Below are 14,269 nucleotides of genomic sequence, written 5' to 3' on the forward strand. Positions count from 1 at the left end.
GCCGTGCATGCCAGTCTAGTAACGCATCTGGATGGTAGGTATATAGATTGATGAAAGGAAATGCGTCTCTCGGTTGCTATCATGCATCTGGTTATTAATGAAGGTTCAGGTGGACAAAAAGCCCATTGGATGAAAGGTTCATTCTCAACCCTGTACGCGCTAAAGGAGAGCAGAGACAGGAAGGCGTTCATAGGGCGAGGCCCATCATTAAACGGAGGCCAGGCTCAAGCTCAGTTTCATTGATGCCAGCACATTGAAGGGGTTTGTTAATGCCTAGACTTCTCCGAAGGCATGAGAGCCCCCTGGGAGATACAGGCTTTATGAATCACACAGCAGACTGCTATTAGCTCATCCCTCAAGCCATGAGCAAGCTAAAGACAAGGAGGTCATAAGTAAGGCTGCGTTGACCGGGAATCGAACCCAGGTCAACTGCTTGGAAGGCAGCTATGCTAGCCACTATACCACCAACGCTGCGGCTGAAGGAGCTCCGGAGCGATGTTCTTTTTTCTGGCCGCTATGTCGATCCGCTATGAGACGAGTAATGGTATCAACTTCTGAAGAAGTTGTTTGCAGAGTTACGGAGGTACGTTGGGCTGATGCCAAACGAGTGACATAAGAAAAGCTATTAGAATTTGTGTGAGAGTGACATTTGTAAAAATGCAGCTACGCATGGGTACTGTTTCAGCAAGGAAATGACCTGCCCCGTGTGAGGGTTGAACTCACGACCTTCAGATTATGAGACTGACGCGCTACCGACTGCGCTAACGAGGCTGTGATGGAAGTCAACAGCCGTGCATGCCAGTCTAGTAACGCATCTGGATGGTAGGTATATAGATTGATGAAAGGAAATGCGTCTCTCGGTTGCTATCATGCATCTGGTTATTAATGAAGGTTCAGGTGGACAAAAAGCCCATTGGATGAAGGGTTCATTCTCAACCCTGTACGCGCTAAAGGAGAGCAGAGACAGGAAGGCGTTCATAGGGCGAGGCCCATCATTAAACGGAGGCCAGGCTCAAGCTCAGTTTCATTGATGCCAGCACATTGAAGGGGTTTGTTAATGCCTAGACTTCTCCGAAGGCATGAGAGCCCCCTGGGAGATACAGGCTTTATGAATCACACAGCAGACTGCTATTAGCTCATCCCTCAAGCCATGAGCAACCTAAAGACAAGGAGGTCATAAGTAAGGCTGCGTTGGCCGGGAATCGAACCCGGGTCAACTGCTTGGAAGGCAGCTATGCTAGCCACTATACCACCAACGCTGCGGCTGAAGGAGCTCCGGAGCGATGTTCTTTTTTCTGGCCGCTATGTCGATCCGCTATGAGACGAGTAATGGTATCAACTTCTGAAGAAGTTGTTTGCAGAGTTACGGAGGTACGTTGGGCTGATGCCAAATGAGTGACATAAGAAAAGCTATTAGAATTTGTGTGAGAGTGACATTTGTAAAAATGCAGCTACGCATGGGTACTGTTTCAGCAAGGAAATGACCTGCCCCGTGTGAGGGTCGAACTCACGACCTTCAGATTATGAGACTGACGGGCTACCGACTGCGCTAACGAGGCTGTGGTGGAAGTCAACGGCCGTGCATGCCAGTCTAGTAACGCATCTGGATGGTAGGTATATAGATTGATGAAAGGAAATGCGTCTCTCGGTTGCTATCATGCATCTGGTTATTAATGAAGGTTCAGGTGGACAAAAAGCCCATTGGATGAAGGGTTCATTCTCAACCCTGTACGCGATAAAGGAGAGCAGAGACAGGAAGGCGTTCATAGGGCGAGGCCCATCATCAAACGGAGGCCAGGCTCAAGCTCAGTTTCATTGACGCCAGCACATTGAAGGGGTTTGTTAATGCCTAGACTTCTCCGAAGGCATGAGAGCCTGCTGGGAGATACAGGCTTTATGAATCACACAGCAGACTGCTATTAGCTCATCCCTCAAGCCATGAGCAACCTAAAGACAGTCAGAGACAAGGAGGTCATAAGTAAGGCTGCGTTGGCCGAGAATCGAACCCGGGTCAACTGCTTGGAAGGCAGCTATGCTAGCCACTATACCACCAACGCTGCGGCTGAAGGAGCTCCGGAGCGATGTTCTTTTTTCTGGCCGCTATGTCGATCCGCTATGAGACGAGTAATGGTATCAACTTCTGAAGAAGTTGTTTGCAGAGTTACGGAGGTACGTTGGGCTGATGCCAAATGAGTGACATAAGAAAAGCTATTAGAATTTGTGTGAGAGTGACATTTGTAAAAATGCAGCTACGCATGGGTACTGTTTCAGCAAGGAAATGACCTGCCCCGTGTGAGGGTCGAACTCACGACCTTCAGATTATGAGACTGACGCGCTACCGACTGCGCTAACGAGGCTGTGATGGAAGTCAACAGCCGGGCATGCCAGTCTGCTAACGCATCTGGAAGGCAGGTATATAGATTGATGAAAGGAAATGCGTCTCTCGGTTGCTATCATGCATCTGGTTATTAATGAAGGTTCAGGTGGACAAAAAGCCCATTGGATGAAGGGTTCATTCTCAACCCTGTACGCGATAAAGGAGAGCAGAGACAGGAAGGCGTTCATAGGGCGAGGCCCATCATCAAACGGAGGCCAGGCTCAAGCTCATTTTCATTGATGCCAGCACATTGAAGGGGTTTGTTAATGCCTAGACTTCTCCGAAGGCATGAGAGCCTGCTGGGAGATACAGGCTTTATGAATCACACAGCAGACTGCTATTAGCTCATCCCTCAAGCCATGAGCAACCTAAAGACAAGGAGGTCATAAGTAAGGCTGCGTTGGCCCGGAATCGAACCCGGGTCAACTGCTTGGAAGGCAGCTATGCTAGCCACTATACCACCAACGCTGCAGCTGAAGGAGCTCTGGAGCGATGTTCTTTTTTCTGGCCGCTATGTCGAGCCGCTATGAGACGAGTAATGGTATCAACTTCTGAAGAAGTTGTTTGCAGAGTTACGGAGGTATGTTGGGCTGATGCCAAATGAGTGACATAAGAAAAGCTATTAGAATTTGTGTGAGAGTGACATTTGTAAAAATGCAGCTACGCATGGGTACTGTTTCAGCAAGGAAATGACCTGCCCCGTGTGAGGGTTGAACTCACGACCTTCAGATTATGAGACTGACGCGCTACCGACTGCGCTAACGAGGCTGTGATGGAAGTCAACAGCCGTGCATGCCAGTCTAGTAACGCATCTGGATGGTAGGTATATAGATTGATGAAAGGAAATGCGTCTCTCGGTTGCTATCATGCATCTGGTTATTAATGAAGGTTCAGGTGGACAAAAAGCCCATTGGATGAAAGGTTCATTCTCAACCCTGTACGCGCTAAAGGAGAGCAGAGACAGGAAGGCGTTCATAGGGCGAGGCCCATCATTAAACGGAGGCCAGGCTCAAGCTCAGTTTCATTGATGCCAGCACATTGAAGGGGTTTGTTAATGCCTAGACTTCTCCGAAGGCATGAGAGCCCCCTGGGAGATACAGGCTTTATGAATCACACAGCAGACTGCTATTAGCTCATCCCTCAAGCCATGAGCAAGCTAAAGACAAGGAGGTCATAAGTAAGGCTGCGTTGGCCGGGAATCGAACCCAGGTCAACTGCTTGGAAGGCAGCTATGCTAGCCACTATACCACCAACGCTGCCGCTGAAGGAGCTCCGGAGCGATGTTCTTTTTTCTGGCCGCTATGTCGATCCGCTATGAGACGAGTAATGGTATCAACTTCTGAAGAAGTTGTTTGCAGAGTTACGGAGGTACGTTGGGCTGATGCCAAATGAGTGACATAAGAAAAGCTATTAGAATTTGTGTGAGAGTGACATTTGTAAAAATGCAGCTACGCATGGGTACTGTTTCAGCAAGGAAATGACCTGCCCCGTGTGAGGGTTGAACTCACGACCTTCAGATTATGAGACTGACGCGCTACCGACTACGCTAACGAGGCTGTGATGGAAGTCAACAGCCGGGCATGCCAGTCTGCTAACGCATCTGGAAGGCAGGTATATAGATTGATGAAAGGAAATGCGTCTCTCGGTTGCTATCATGCATCTGGTTATTAATGAAGGTTCAGGTGGACAAAAAGCCCATTGGATGAAGGGTTCATTCTCAACCCTGTACGCGATAAAGGAGAGCAGAGACAGGAAGGCGTTCATAGGGCGAGGCCCATCATTAAACGGAGGCCAGGCTCAAGCTCAGTTTCATTGATGCCAGCACATTGAAGGGGTTTGTTAATGCCTAGACTTCTCCGAAGGCATGAGAGCCTGCTGGGAGATACAGGCTTTATGAATCACACAGCAGACTGCTATTAGCTCATCCCTCAAGCCATGAGCAACCTAAAGACAGTCAGAGACAAGGATGTCATAAGTAAGGCTGCGTTGGCCGGGAATCGAACCTGGGTCTGCTTGGAAGGCAGCTATGCTAGCCACTATACCACCAACGCTGCGGCTGAAGGAGCTCCGGAGCGATGTTCTTTTTTCTGGCCGCTATGTCGATCTGCTATGAGACGAGTAATGGTATCAACTTCTGAAGAAGTTGTTTGCAGAGTTACGGAGGTACGTTGGGCTGATGCCAAATGAGTGACATAAGAAAAGCTATTAGAATTTGTGTGAGAGTGACATTTGTAAAAATGCAGCTACGCATGGGTACTGTTTCAGCAAGGAAATGACCTGCCCCGTGTGAGGGTCGAACTCACGACCTTCAGATTATGAGACTGACGCGCTACCGACTGCGCTAACGAGGCTGTGATGGAAGTCAACAGCCGGGCATGCCAGTCTGCTAACGCATCTGGAAGGCAGGTATATAGATTGATGAAAGGAAATGCGTCTCTCGGTTGCTATCATGCATCTGGTTATTAATGAAGGTTCAGGTGGACAAAAAGCCCATTGGATGAAGGGTTCATTCTCAACCCTGTACGCGATAAAGGAGAGCAGAGACAGGAAGGCGTTCATAGGGCGAGGCCCATCATCAAACGGAGGCCAGGCTCAAGCTCATTTTCATTGATGCCAGCACATTGAAGGGGTTTGTTAATGCCTAGACTTCTCCGAAGGCATGAGAGCCTGCTGGGAGATACAGGCTTTATGAATCACACAGCAGACTGCTATTAGCTCATCCCTCAAGCCATGAGCAACCTAAAGACAAGGAGGTCATAAGTAAGGCTGCGTTGGCCCGGAATCGAACCCGGGTCAACTGCTTGGAAGGCAGCTATGCTAGCCACTATACCACCAACGCTGCAGCTGAAGGAGCTCTGGAGCGATGTTCTTTTTTCTGGCCGCTATGTCGAGCCGCTATGAGACGAGTAATGGTATCAACTTCTGAAGAAGTTGTTTGCAGAGTTACGGAGGTATGTTGGGCTGATGCCAAATGAGTGACATAAGAAAAGCTATTAGAATTTGTGTGAGAGTGACATTTGTAAAAATGCAGCTACGCATGGGTACTGTTTCAGCAAGGAAATGACCTGCCCCGTGTGAGGGTTGAACTCACGACCTTCAGATTATGAGACTGACGCGCTACCGACTGCGCTAACGAGGCTGTGATGGAAGTCAACAGCCGTGCATGCCAGTCTAGTAACGCATCTGGATGGTAGGTATATAGATTGATGAAAGGAAATGCGTCTCTCGGTTGCTATCATGCATCTGGTTATTAATGAAGGTTCAGGTGGACAAAAAGCCCATTGGATGAAAGGTTCATTCTCAACCCTGTACGCGCTAAAGGAGAGCAGAGACAGGAAGGCGTTCATAGGGCGAGGCCCATCATTAAACGGAGGCCAGGCTCAAGCTCAGTTTCATTGATGCCAGCACATTGAAGGGGTTTGTTAATGCCTAGACTTCTCCGAAGGCATGAGAGCCCCCTGGGAGATACAGGCTTTATGAATCACACAGCAGACTGCTATTAGCTCATCCCTCAAGCCATGAGCAAGCTAAAGACAAGGAGGTCATAAGTAAGGCTGCGTTGGCCGGGAATCGAACCCAGGTCAACTGCTTGGAAGGCAGCTATGCTAGCCACTATACCACCAACGCTGCCGCTGAAGGAGCTCCGGAGCGATGTTCTTTTTTCTGGCCGCTATGTCGATCCGCTATGAGACGAGTAATGGTATCAACTTCTGAAGAAGTTGTTTGCAGAGTTACGGAGGTACGTTGGGCTGATGCCAAATGAGTGACATAAGAAAAGCTATTAGAATTTGTGTGAGAGTGACATTTGTAAAAATGCAGCTACGCATGGGTACTGTTTCAGCAAGGAAATGACCTGCCCCGTGTGAGGGTTGAACTCACGACCTTCAGATTATGAGACTGACGCGCTACCGACTACGCTAACGAGGCTGTGATGGAAGTCAACAGCCGGGCATGCCAGTCTGCTAACGCATCTGGAAGGCAGGTATATAGATTGATGAAAGGAAATGCGTCTCTCGGTTGCTATCATGCATCTGGTTATTAATGAAGGTTCAGGTGGACAAAAAGCCCATTGGATGAAGGGTTCATTCTCAACCCTGTACGCGATAAAGGAGAGCAGAGACAGGAAGGCGTTCATAGGGCGAGGCCCATCATTAAACGGAGGCCAGGCTCAAGCTCAGTTTCATTGATGCCAGCACATTGAAGGGGTTTGTTAATGCCTAGACTTCTCCGAAGGCATGAGAGCCCCCTGGGAGATACAGGCTTTATGAATCACACAGCAGACTGCTATTAGCTCATCCCTCAAGCCATGAGCAAGCTAAAGACAAGGAGGTCATAAGTAAGGCTGCGTTGGCCGGGAATCGAACCCAGGTCAACTGCTTGGAAGGCAGCTATGCTAGCCACTATACCACCAACGCTGCGGCTGAAGGAGCTCCGGAGCGATGTTCTTTTTTCTGGCCGCTATGTCGATCCGCTATGAGACGAGTAATGGTATCAACTTCTGAAGAAGTTGTTTGCAGAGTTACGGAGGTACGTTGGGCTGATGCCAAATGAGTGACATAAGAAAAGCTATTAGAATTTGTGTGAGAGTGACATTTGTAAAAATGCAGCTACGCATGGGTACTGTTTCAGCAAGGAAATGACCTGCCCCGTGTGAGGGTTGAACTCACGACCTTCAGATAATGAGACTGACGCGCTACCGACTGCGCTAACGAGGCTGTGATGGAAGTCAACAGCCGTGCATGCCAGTCTAGTAACGCATCTGGATGGTAGGTATATAGATTGATGAAAGGAAATGCGTCTCTCGGTTGCTATCATGCATCTGGTTATTAATGAAGGTTCAGGTGGACAAAAAGCCCATTGGATGAAGGGTTCATTCTCAACCCTGTACGCGCTAAAGGAGAGCAGAGACAGGAAGGCGTTCATAGGGCGAGGCCCATCATTAAACGGAGGCCAGGCTCAAGCTCAGTTTCATTGATGCCAGCACATTGAAGGGGTTTGTTAATGCCTAGACTTCTCCGAAGGCATGAGAGCCCCCTGGGAGATACAGGCTTTATGAATCACACAGCAGACTGCTATTAGCTCATCCCTCAAGCCATGAGCAACCTAAAGACAAGGAGGTCATAAGTAAGGCTGCGTTGGCCGGGAATCGAACCCAGGTCAACTGCTTGGAAGGCAGCTATGCTAGCCACTATACCACCAACGCTGCGGCTGAAGGAGCTCCGGAGCGATGTTCTTTTTTCTGGCCGCTATGTCGATCCGCTATGAGACGAGTAATGGTATCAACTTCTGAAGAAGTTGTTTGCAGAGTTACGGAGGTACGTTGGGCTGATGCCAAATGAGTGACATAAGAAAAGCTATTAGAATTTGTGTGAGAGTGACATTTGTAAAAATGCAGCTACGCATGGGTACTGTTTCAGCAAAGGAAATGACCTGCCCCGTGTGAGGGTCGAACTCACGACCTTCAGATTATGAGACTGACGCGCTACCGACTGCGCTAACGAGGCTGTGGTGGAAGTCAATGGCCGTGCATGCCAGTCTAGTAACGCATCTGGATGGTAGGTATATAGATTGATGAAAGGAAATGCGTCTCTCGGTTGCTATCATGCATCTGGTTATTAATGAAGGTTCAGGTGGACAAAAAGCCCATTGGATGAAGGGTTCATTCTCAACCCTGTACGCGATAAAGGAGAGCAGAGACAGGAAGGCGTTCATAGGGCGAGGCCCATCATCAAACGGAGGCCAGGCTCAAGCTCAGTTTCATTGACGCCAGCACATTGAAGGGGTTTGTTAATGCCTAGACTTCTCCGAAGGCATGAGAGCCTGCTGGGAGATACACGCTTTATGAATCACACAGCAGACTGCTATTAGCTCATCCCTCAAGCCATGAGCAACCTAAAGACAGTCAGAGACAAGGAGGTCATAAGTAAGGCTGCGTTGGCCGAGAATCGAACCCGGGTCAACTGCTTGGAAGGCAGCTATGCTAGCCAATATACCACCAACGCTGCGGCTGAAGGAGCTCCGGAGCGATGTTCTTTTTTCTGGCCGCTATGTCGATCCGCTATGAGACGAGTAATGGTATCAACTTCTGAAGAAGTTGTTTGCAGAGTTACGGAGGTACGTTGGGCTGATGCCAAATGAGTGACATAAGAAAAGCTATTAGAATTTGTGTGAGAGTGACATTTGTAAAACTGCAGCTACGCATGGGTACTGTTTCAGCAAGGAAATGACCTGCCCCGTGTGAGGGTCGAACTCACGACCTTCAGATTATGAGACTGACGCGCTACCGACTGCGCTAACGAGGCTGTGATGGAAGTCAACAGCCGGGCATGCCAGTCTGCTAACGCATCTGGAAGGCAGGTATATAGATTGATGAAAGGAAATGCGTCTCTCGGTTGCTATCATGCATCTGGTTATTAATGAAGGTTCAGGTGGACAAAAAGCCCATTGGATGAAGGGTTCATTCTCAACCCTGTACGCGATAAAGGAGAGCAGAGACAGGAAGGCGTTCATAGGGCGAGGCCCATCATCAAACGGAGGCCAGGCTCAAGCTCATTTTCATTGATGCCAGCACATTGAAGGGGTTTGTTAATGCCTAGACTTCTCCGAAGGCATGAGAGCCTGCTGGGAGATACAGGCTTTATGAATCACACAGCAGACTGCTATTAGCTCATCCCTCAAGCCATGAGCAACCTAAAGACAGTCAGAGACAAGGAGGTCATAAGTAAGGCTGTGTTGGCCGGGAATCGAACCCGGGTCAACTGCTTGGAAGGCAGCTATGCTAGCCACTATACCACCAACGCTGCGGCTGAAGGAGCTCCGGAGCGATGTTCTTTTTTCTGGCCGCTATGTCGATCCGCTATGAGACGAGTAATGGTATCAACTTCTGAAGAAGTTGTTTGCAGAGTTATGGAGGTACGTTGGGCTGATGCCAAATGAGTGACATAAGAAAAGCTATTAGAATTTGTGTGAGAGTGACATTTGTAAAAATGCAGCTACGCATGGGTACTGTTTCAGCAAGGAAATGACCTGCCCCGTGTGAGGGTCGAACTCACGACCTTCAGATTATGAGACTGACGCGCTACCGACTGCGCTAACGAGGCTGTGATGGAAGTCAACAGCCGTGCATGCCAGTCTGCTAATGCATCTGGAAGGCAGGTATATAGATTGATGAAAGGAAATGCGTCTCTCGGTTGCTATCATGCATCTGGTTATTAATGAAGGTTCAGGTGGAGAAAAAGCCCATTGGATGAAGGGTTCATTCTCAACCCTGTACGCGATAAAGGAGAGCAGAGACAGGAAGGCGTTCATAGGGCGAGGCCCATCATCAAACGGAGGCCAGGCTCAAGCTCATTTTCATTGATGCCAGCACATTGAAGGGGTTTGTTAATGCCTAGACTTCTCCGAAGGCATGAGAGCCTGCTGGGAGATACAGGCTTTATGAATCACACAGCAGACTGCTATTAGCTCATCCCTCAAGCCATGAGCAACCTAAAGACAGTCAGAGACAAGGAGGTCATAAGTAAGGCTGTGTTGGCCGGGAATCGAACCCGGGTCAACTGCTTGGAAGGCAGCTATGCTAGCCACTATACCACCAACGCTGCGGCTGAAGGAGCTCCGGAGCGATGTTCTTTTTTCTGGCCGCTATGTCGATCCGCTATGAGACGAGTAATGGTATCAACTTCTGAAGAAGTTGTTTGCAGAGTTATGGAGGTACGTTGGGCTGATGCCAAATGAGTGACATAAGAAAAGCTATTAGAATTTGTGTGAGAGTGACATTTGTAAAAATGCAGCTACGCATGGGTACTGTTTCAGCAAGGAAATGACCTGCCCCGTGTGAGGGTCGAACTCACGACCTTCAGATTATGAGACTGACGCGCTACCGACTGCGCTAACGAGGCTGTGATGGAAGTCAACAGCCGTGCATGCCAGTCTGCTAATGCATCTGGAAGGCAGGTATATAGATTGATGAAAGGAAATGCGTCTCTCGGTTGCTATCATGCATCTGGTTATTAATGAAGGTTCAGGTGGAGAAAAAGCCCATTGGATGAAGGGTTCATTCTCAACCCTGTACGCGATAAAGGAGAGCAGAGACAGGAAGGCGTTCATAGGGCGAGGCCCATCATTAAACGGAGGCCAGGCTGAAGCTCAGTTTCATTGATGCCAGCACATTGAAGGGGTTTGTTAATGCCTAGACTTCTCCGAAGGCATGAGAGCCTGCTGGGAGATACAGGCTTTATGAATCACACAGCAGACTGCTATTAGCTCATCCCTCAAGCCATGAGCAACCTAAAGACAGTCAGAGACAAGGAGGTCATAAGTAAGGCTGCGTTGGCTGGGAATCGAACCCGGGTCAACTGCTTGGAAGGCAGCTATGCTAGCCACTATACCACCAACGCTGTGGCTGAAAGAGCGCTGGAGCGATGTGCTTTTTTCTGGCTGCTATGTCGATCCGCTATGAGACGAGTAATGGTATCAACTTCTGAAGAAGTTGTTTGCAGAGTTATGGAGGTACGTTGGGCTGATGCCAAATGAGTGACATAAGAAAAGCTATTAGAATTTGTGTGAGAGTGACATTTGTAAAACTGCAGCTACGCATGGGTACTGTTTCAGCAAGGAAATGACCTGCCCCGTGTGAGGGTTGAACTCACGACCTTCAGATTATGAGACTGACGCGCTACCGACTGCGCTAACGAGGCTGTGATGGAAGTCAACAGCCGTGCATGCCAGTCTAGTAACGCATCTGGATGGTAGGTATATAGATTGATGAAAGGAAATGCGTCTCTCGGTTGCTATCATGCATCTGGTTATTAATGAAGGTTCAGGTGGACAAAAAGCCCATTGGATGAAGGGTTCATTCTCAACCCTGTACGCGCTAAAGGAGAGCAGAGACAGGAAGGCGTTCATAGGGCGAGGCCCATCATTAAACGGAGGCCAGGCTCAAGCTCAGTTTCATTGATGCCAGCACATTGAAGGGGTTTGTTAATGCCTAGACTTCTCCGAAGGCATGAGAGCCCCCTGGGAGATACAGGCTTTATGAATCACACAGCAGACTGCTATTAGCTCATCCCTCAAGCCATGAGCAACCTAAAGACAAGGAGGTCATAAGTAAGGCTGCGTTGGCCGGGAATCGAACCCAGGTCAACTGCTTGGAAGGCAGCTATGCTAGCCACTATACCACCAACGCTGCGGCTGAAGGAGCTCCGGAGCGATGTTCTTTTTTCTGGCCGCTATGTCGATCCGCTATGAGACGAGTAATGGTATCAACTTCTGAAGAAGTTGTTTGCAGAGTTACGGAGGTACGTTGGGCTGATGCCAAATGAGTGACATAAGAAAAGCTATTAGAATTTGTGTGAGAGTGACATTTGTAAAAATGCAGCTACGCATGGGTACTGTTTCAGCAAAGGAAATGACCTGCCCCGTGTGAGGGTCGAACTCACGACCTTCAGATTATGAGACTGACGCGCTACCGACTGCGCTAACGAGGCTGTGGTGGAAGTCAATGGCCGTGCATGCCAGTCTAGTAACGCATCTGGATGGTAGGTATATAGATTGATGAAAGGAAATGCGTCTCTCGGTTGCTATCATGCATCTGGTTATTAATGAAGGTTCAGGTGGACAAAAAGCCCATTGGATGAAGGGTTCATTCTCAACCCTGTACGCGATAAAGGAGAGCAGAGACAGGAAGGCGTTCATAGGGCGAGGCCCATCATCAAACGGAGGCCAGGCTCAAGCTCAGTTTCATTGACGCCAGCACATTGAAGGGGTTTGTTAATGCCTAGACTTCTCCGAAGGCATGAGAGCCTGCTGGGAGATACACGCTTTATGAATCACACAGCAGACTGCTATTAGCTCATCCCTCAAGCCATGAGCAACCTAAAGACAGTCAGAGACAAGGAGGTCATAAGTAAGGCTGCGTTGGCCGAGAATCGAACCCGGGTCAACTGCTTGGAAGGCAGCTATGCTAGCCAATATACCACCAACGCTGCGGCTGAAGGAGCTCCGGAGCGATGTTCTTTTTTCTGGCCGCTATGTCGATCCGCTATGAGACGAGTAATGGTATCAACTTCTGAAGAAGTTGTTTGCAGAGTTACGGAGGTACGTTGGGCTGATGCCAAATGAGTGACATAAGAAAAGCTATTAGAATTTGTGTGAGAGTGACATTTGTAAAACTGCAGCTACGCATGGGTACTGTTTCAGCAAGGAAATGACCTGCCCCGTGTGAGGGTCGAACTCACGACCTTCAGATTATGAGACTGACGCGCTACCGACTGCGCTAACGAGGCTGTGATGGAAGTCAACAGCCGGGCATGCCAGTCTGCTAACGCATCTGGAAGGCAGGTATATAGATTGATGAAAGGAAATGCGTCTCTCGGTTGCTATCATGCATCTGGTTATTAATGAAGGTTCAGGTGGACAAAAAGCCCATTGGATGAAGGGTTCATTCTCAACCCTGTACGCGATAAAGGAGAGCAGAGACAGGAAGGCGTTCATAGGGCGAGGCCCATCATCAAACGGAGGCCAGGCTCAAGCTCATTTTCATTGATGCCAGCACATTGAAGGGGTTTGTTAATGCCTAGACTTCTCCGAAGGCATGAGAGCCTGCTGGGAGATACAGGCTTTATGAATCACACAGCAGACTGCTATTAGCTCATCCCTCAAGCCATGAGCAACCTAAAGACAGTCAGAGACAAGGAGGTCATAAGTAAGGCTGCGTTGGCCGGGAATCGAACCCGGGTCAACTGCTTGGAAGGCAGCTATGCTAGCCACTATACCACCAACGCTGCGGCTGAAGGAGTTCCGGAGCGATGTTCTTTTTTCTGGCCGCTATGTCGATCCGCTATGAGACGAGTAATGGTATCAACTTCTGAAGAAGTTGTTTGCAGAGTTATGGAGGTACGTTGGGCTGATGCCAAATGAGTGACATAAGAAAAGCTATTAGAATTTGTGTGAGAGTGACATTTGTAAAAATGCAGCTACGCATGGGTACTGTTTCAGCAAGGAAATGACCTGCCCCGTGTGAGGGTCGAACTCACGACCTTCAGATTATGAGACTGACGCGCTACCGACTGCGCTAACGAGGCTGTGATGGAAGTCAACAGCCGTGCATGCCAGTCTGCTAATGCATCTGGAAGGCAGGTATATAGATTGATGAAAGGAAATGCGTCTCTCGGTTGCTATCATGCATCTGGTTATTAATGAAGGTTCAGGTGGAGAAAAAGCCCATTGGATGAAGGGTTCATTCTCAACCCTGTACGCGATAAAGGAGAGCAGAGACAGGAAGGCGTTCATAGGGCGAGGCCCATCATTAAACGGAGGCCAGGCTGAAGCTCAGTTTCATTGATGCCAGCACATTGAAGGGGTTTGTTAATGCCTAGACTTCTCCGAAGGCATGAGAGCCTGCTGGGAGATACAGGCTTTATGAATCACACAGCAGACTGCTATTAGCTCATCCCTCAAGCCATGAGCAACCTAAAGACAGTCAGAGACAAGGAGGTCATAAGTAAGGCTGCGTTGGCTGGGAATCGAACCCGGGTCAACTGCTTGGAAGGCAGCTATGCTAGCCACTATACCACCAACGCTGTGGCTGAAAGAGCGCTGGAGCGATGTGCTTTTTTCTGGCTGCTATGTCGATCCGCTATGAGACGAGTAATGGTATCAACTTCTGAAGAAGTTGTTTGCAGAGTTACGGAGGTACGTTGGGCTGATGCCAAATGAGTGACATAAGAAAAGCTATTAGAATTTGTGTGAGAGTGACATTTGTAAAACTGCAGCTACGCATGGGTACTGTTTCAGCAAGGAAATGACCTGCCCCGTGTGAGGGTCGAACTCACGACCTTCAGATTATGAGACTGACGCGCTACCGACTGCGCTAACGAGGCTGTGATGGAAGTC

The 14,269-nt window shown here is 48.9% G+C and overlaps 33 non-coding genes across 33 annotated transcripts; all 33 read right to left on the bottom strand.

Moving 5' to 3' along the window:
• Positions 1 to 399: 399 nt before the first annotated feature.
• On the bottom strand, positions 400 to 471 carry trnag-ucc (transfer RNA glycine (anticodon UCC)). Its single transcript has one exon. It is a non-coding gene; the product is annotated as a tRNA-Gly (tRNA).
• Positions 472 to 698: 227 nt separating this feature from the next.
• trnam-cau (transfer RNA methionine (anticodon CAU)) lies at positions 699 to 771 on the bottom strand. Its single transcript has one exon. It is a non-coding gene; the product is annotated as a tRNA-Met (tRNA).
• Positions 772 to 1,187: 416 nt separating this feature from the next.
• trnag-ucc (transfer RNA glycine (anticodon UCC)) lies at positions 1,188 to 1,259 on the bottom strand. The gene has a single exon. It is a non-coding gene; the product is annotated as a tRNA-Gly (tRNA).
• A 227-nt stretch (positions 1,260 to 1,486) lies between these two features.
• On the bottom strand, positions 1,487 to 1,559 carry trnam-cau (transfer RNA methionine (anticodon CAU)). The gene has a single exon. It is a non-coding gene; the product is annotated as a tRNA-Met (tRNA).
• A 426-nt stretch (positions 1,560 to 1,985) lies between these two features.
• Positions 1,986 to 2,057, bottom strand: trnag-ucc (transfer RNA glycine (anticodon UCC)). The gene has a single exon. It is a non-coding gene; the product is annotated as a tRNA-Gly (tRNA).
• A 227-nt stretch (positions 2,058 to 2,284) lies between these two features.
• trnam-cau (transfer RNA methionine (anticodon CAU)) lies at positions 2,285 to 2,357 on the bottom strand. Its single transcript has one exon. It is a non-coding gene; the product is annotated as a tRNA-Met (tRNA).
• A 416-nt stretch (positions 2,358 to 2,773) lies between these two features.
• On the bottom strand, positions 2,774 to 2,845 carry trnag-ucc (transfer RNA glycine (anticodon UCC)). The gene has a single exon. It is a non-coding gene; the product is annotated as a tRNA-Gly (tRNA).
• Positions 2,846 to 3,072: 227 nt separating this feature from the next.
• Positions 3,073 to 3,145, bottom strand: trnam-cau (transfer RNA methionine (anticodon CAU)). Its single transcript has one exon. It is a non-coding gene; the product is annotated as a tRNA-Met (tRNA).
• A 416-nt stretch (positions 3,146 to 3,561) lies between these two features.
• Positions 3,562 to 3,633, bottom strand: trnag-ucc (transfer RNA glycine (anticodon UCC)). The gene has a single exon. It is a non-coding gene; the product is annotated as a tRNA-Gly (tRNA).
• Positions 3,634 to 3,860: 227 nt separating this feature from the next.
• On the bottom strand, positions 3,861 to 3,933 carry trnam-cau (transfer RNA methionine (anticodon CAU)). The gene has a single exon. It is a non-coding gene; the product is annotated as a tRNA-Met (tRNA).
• Positions 3,934 to 4,655: 722 nt separating this feature from the next.
• Positions 4,656 to 4,728, bottom strand: trnam-cau (transfer RNA methionine (anticodon CAU)). Its single transcript has one exon. It is a non-coding gene; the product is annotated as a tRNA-Met (tRNA).
• Positions 4,729 to 5,144: 416 nt separating this feature from the next.
• Positions 5,145 to 5,216, bottom strand: trnag-ucc (transfer RNA glycine (anticodon UCC)). The gene has a single exon. It is a non-coding gene; the product is annotated as a tRNA-Gly (tRNA).
• A 227-nt stretch (positions 5,217 to 5,443) lies between these two features.
• Positions 5,444 to 5,516, bottom strand: trnam-cau (transfer RNA methionine (anticodon CAU)). The gene has a single exon. It is a non-coding gene; the product is annotated as a tRNA-Met (tRNA).
• Positions 5,517 to 5,932: 416 nt separating this feature from the next.
• trnag-ucc (transfer RNA glycine (anticodon UCC)) lies at positions 5,933 to 6,004 on the bottom strand. Its single transcript has one exon. It is a non-coding gene; the product is annotated as a tRNA-Gly (tRNA).
• A 227-nt stretch (positions 6,005 to 6,231) lies between these two features.
• trnam-cau (transfer RNA methionine (anticodon CAU)) lies at positions 6,232 to 6,304 on the bottom strand. The gene has a single exon. It is a non-coding gene; the product is annotated as a tRNA-Met (tRNA).
• A 416-nt stretch (positions 6,305 to 6,720) lies between these two features.
• Positions 6,721 to 6,792, bottom strand: trnag-ucc (transfer RNA glycine (anticodon UCC)). The gene has a single exon. It is a non-coding gene; the product is annotated as a tRNA-Gly (tRNA).
• Positions 6,793 to 7,019: 227 nt separating this feature from the next.
• On the bottom strand, positions 7,020 to 7,092 carry trnam-cau (transfer RNA methionine (anticodon CAU)). Its single transcript has one exon. It is a non-coding gene; the product is annotated as a tRNA-Met (tRNA).
• Positions 7,093 to 7,508: 416 nt separating this feature from the next.
• On the bottom strand, positions 7,509 to 7,580 carry trnag-ucc (transfer RNA glycine (anticodon UCC)). Its single transcript has one exon. It is a non-coding gene; the product is annotated as a tRNA-Gly (tRNA).
• A 228-nt stretch (positions 7,581 to 7,808) lies between these two features.
• On the bottom strand, positions 7,809 to 7,881 carry trnam-cau (transfer RNA methionine (anticodon CAU)). Its single transcript has one exon. It is a non-coding gene; the product is annotated as a tRNA-Met (tRNA).
• A 725-nt stretch (positions 7,882 to 8,606) lies between these two features.
• trnam-cau (transfer RNA methionine (anticodon CAU)) lies at positions 8,607 to 8,679 on the bottom strand. The gene has a single exon. It is a non-coding gene; the product is annotated as a tRNA-Met (tRNA).
• Positions 8,680 to 9,105: 426 nt separating this feature from the next.
• On the bottom strand, positions 9,106 to 9,177 carry trnag-ucc (transfer RNA glycine (anticodon UCC)). Its single transcript has one exon. It is a non-coding gene; the product is annotated as a tRNA-Gly (tRNA).
• Positions 9,178 to 9,404: 227 nt separating this feature from the next.
• trnam-cau (transfer RNA methionine (anticodon CAU)) lies at positions 9,405 to 9,477 on the bottom strand. The gene has a single exon. It is a non-coding gene; the product is annotated as a tRNA-Met (tRNA).
• A 426-nt stretch (positions 9,478 to 9,903) lies between these two features.
• On the bottom strand, positions 9,904 to 9,975 carry trnag-ucc (transfer RNA glycine (anticodon UCC)). The gene has a single exon. It is a non-coding gene; the product is annotated as a tRNA-Gly (tRNA).
• Positions 9,976 to 10,202: 227 nt separating this feature from the next.
• On the bottom strand, positions 10,203 to 10,275 carry trnam-cau (transfer RNA methionine (anticodon CAU)). The gene has a single exon. It is a non-coding gene; the product is annotated as a tRNA-Met (tRNA).
• A 426-nt stretch (positions 10,276 to 10,701) lies between these two features.
• Positions 10,702 to 10,773, bottom strand: trnag-ucc (transfer RNA glycine (anticodon UCC)). The gene has a single exon. It is a non-coding gene; the product is annotated as a tRNA-Gly (tRNA).
• A 227-nt stretch (positions 10,774 to 11,000) lies between these two features.
• On the bottom strand, positions 11,001 to 11,073 carry trnam-cau (transfer RNA methionine (anticodon CAU)). Its single transcript has one exon. It is a non-coding gene; the product is annotated as a tRNA-Met (tRNA).
• A 416-nt stretch (positions 11,074 to 11,489) lies between these two features.
• On the bottom strand, positions 11,490 to 11,561 carry trnag-ucc (transfer RNA glycine (anticodon UCC)). Its single transcript has one exon. It is a non-coding gene; the product is annotated as a tRNA-Gly (tRNA).
• Positions 11,562 to 11,789: 228 nt separating this feature from the next.
• trnam-cau (transfer RNA methionine (anticodon CAU)) lies at positions 11,790 to 11,862 on the bottom strand. Its single transcript has one exon. It is a non-coding gene; the product is annotated as a tRNA-Met (tRNA).
• Positions 11,863 to 12,587: 725 nt separating this feature from the next.
• trnam-cau (transfer RNA methionine (anticodon CAU)) lies at positions 12,588 to 12,660 on the bottom strand. Its single transcript has one exon. It is a non-coding gene; the product is annotated as a tRNA-Met (tRNA).
• Positions 12,661 to 13,086: 426 nt separating this feature from the next.
• On the bottom strand, positions 13,087 to 13,158 carry trnag-ucc (transfer RNA glycine (anticodon UCC)). The gene has a single exon. It is a non-coding gene; the product is annotated as a tRNA-Gly (tRNA).
• Positions 13,159 to 13,385: 227 nt separating this feature from the next.
• trnam-cau (transfer RNA methionine (anticodon CAU)) lies at positions 13,386 to 13,458 on the bottom strand. Its single transcript has one exon. It is a non-coding gene; the product is annotated as a tRNA-Met (tRNA).
• A 426-nt stretch (positions 13,459 to 13,884) lies between these two features.
• trnag-ucc (transfer RNA glycine (anticodon UCC)) lies at positions 13,885 to 13,956 on the bottom strand. The gene has a single exon. It is a non-coding gene; the product is annotated as a tRNA-Gly (tRNA).
• A 227-nt stretch (positions 13,957 to 14,183) lies between these two features.
• Positions 14,184 to 14,256, bottom strand: trnam-cau (transfer RNA methionine (anticodon CAU)). The gene has a single exon. It is a non-coding gene; the product is annotated as a tRNA-Met (tRNA).
• Between the last annotated feature and the right edge of the window lie 13 nt (positions 14,257 to 14,269).

This window comes from Paramormyrops kingsleyae, chromosome 3 (assembly GCF_048594095.1).
Source record: "Paramormyrops kingsleyae isolate MSU_618 chromosome 3, PKINGS_0.4, whole genome shotgun sequence".
NCBI lineage: Eukaryota > Metazoa > Chordata > Actinopteri > Osteoglossiformes > Mormyridae > Paramormyrops > Paramormyrops kingsleyae.